We start from the raw sequence: 2,148 nt of genomic DNA on the forward strand, positions 1-2,148 counted from the left end.
AGCTTAAAACTCACATTAGACATGTGTGTGTGTGTGCCCAAAATCTTGAGTGGACAATAGAAAAGGGACTGAGGCATGACCATCCCCTCTGGGAGGTAATTTCTTGCTTTCTATCTCCCTGTATCTCAGGGGAGTGAACAAATCCTAGAGCAAAAATCTCTCTAATTAATAAATAAGGAAATAAATAAATTAACACAGTAAAGCAAGAAGCCCATCATCCTTTTCTGAAAACAGCTTTGTGGGAGTTCCTGAGTGTCTGCAGGCCCCCACTGTGTTCTGAGTTGTCTCTGCAGCTCCAGTGTGTCCTCTTCTCCAGAAGGAAAGTGCATTGAGTACATTCACTGTCTGTACCCTCTGGAACTTGCATATGCTGATGAGCTGTTATAAGCCTACTCATCGCCAGCTCTCTTCAGGGACTTCTTGCCTCTGATAAAACCATGCTGAATAAGTTCTCTTTCAAGTTTCTGATCTTGAGCAGTATGTTTTAAAAGTTCAGGCTTCATTGCCAGAGAGAAAATGTTTGGAATAAATTTAGAAAACAGCTAGAGCATTCTGAACACTATTAAACAAACTTTTTACAATATTTGCCATAGCAGAAGATGTGACCTGTGTGTTGTCTGGGCTTCTCAAATAAAGGCATTAGGCTATAAATGTGGTTTTTGCAACATGTTCCATTAACAGCTTTTAAAGGTCATGTTCTATATCTTTGTTAAGTTGGTTTCAATGTAAGACTTATTCATGTATATGAAGAGGCTCAATGCTCTGTGATGCTCCCATATATTGTCAAAGAGCTGTATTAAATCTTTGATTATTGCGATCAGGAGGGCTGATGTACAATTCCTTTGAGACGCTAAGCAATTAGGCAGTCTTTTAAATCAGATCACTATTCATCTATTCCAGTGCTGCTGGTTTCCACATTCATACACACAGCTGTATATCCGTTCACAGGATATAGAGATATAGTCATCAGAACTCTGTTAAAAGTTGGTCTATGACACTATCCAATTTTGGTCAACATGTGCTGTTTTAAGTTTTTTTTGAGAGATATTTTACTACATGGTGTCTGAGGTCTCTGCCCCCATAGGGGCAGAGAAAGACAGAAGGGCAAAATCACTGCCCAGGAGCAATAATCATGCCTCAATCCCTTCTTCTCCAGTCTCCTCTTGGGGTTTTGGGCACATGCCCACATTGCATGCCCAACATGATTTTCAAGCCACTGGGTGTGGGACTCAAACTGTGGTTGACCACATAGGAGTCCTGAGCCTTAAACACTATGCCACTTGCTGGCCCTCAATATGTTCTCTTATAACCTTCAATAGTCTTAACATTCTTTAAGTACTCAGAGGTGGCATAATGATTATTGTTCCTGTACTATGACGTGGCTAAATGCAGCTCAAGTCCCAGACCAGGAAACTTCAAACTCTGGTCAGGTGCCTGTGTGTGTGTGTGTGCCCAAAATCCCAAAACAAGAATAGGGGAGAAGGAATTGGGGTGTAACCATCTCCCTTGAGGGTTGGTTTTTCACTTTCTGTCTCTCTGTCTCTGTCTCTGTCTCTCTGGTTAGTACACATGCCCCATAGTAAAAAGTCTCTAAAAAATAAAAAATAAAAAACAACTGTTGATTTCTTTTTTTCTTTTCTTTTTTTTTTTTTGCTGTGAGACTGGTATCAATCTTTTTTATTATTTATTTGCATTCATTCACTGTACATCATTACAACATACAAAATGAGATTTTCCATCCAGAGTACACTGTATATTGTCTCAATCAAGCACATCAACAAACATGTTATTGTCAGCAAATAATCTTCCATTTGTTTTCTGTATGTTTTGCTTTTTTTTCCCCATCCTTGATTCCCTATCTCTTACCCTCTGACATCTCCCACTCTCTTCCCTCACTGTCTCTGGTATCTATGTTTGCTTTCTATACTGTTTCCCCCCACACATTTTTTTGAATTACTAAAGACTTTAATTCATCTAAATATTTTCATAGCAAACACAGGTGATATATACATTTCTATGAACACAAGTCTAACTTTAGACATCCTATAAAGTAGCACTTAGCTGGGGCTATATATCTTACTGCTGTCATTGAATAGATTTTTTTTTCCTGAAACTTTTTTTTTGTAACTTAATTTACATTCTTTCCCT

At 38.5% G+C, this 2,148-nt stretch overlaps 1 pseudogene; it reads right to left on the reverse strand.

Moving 5' to 3' along the window:
- Nucleotides 1-338: 338 nt before the first annotated feature.
- On the reverse strand, nucleotides 339-1,008 carry LOC114005420 (CDK2-associated and cullin domain-containing protein 1 pseudogene; annotated as a pseudogene).
- Between the last annotated feature and the right edge of the window lie 1,140 nt (nucleotides 1,009-2,148).

The sequence above is a fragment of the Tupaia chinensis genome, unplaced genomic scaffold (assembly GCF_000334495.1).
Source record: "Tupaia chinensis unplaced genomic scaffold, TupChi_1.0 Scaffold143760_1, whole genome shotgun sequence".
Classification (NCBI taxonomy): Eukaryota; Metazoa; Chordata; class Mammalia; order Scandentia; family Tupaiidae; genus Tupaia; species Tupaia belangeri.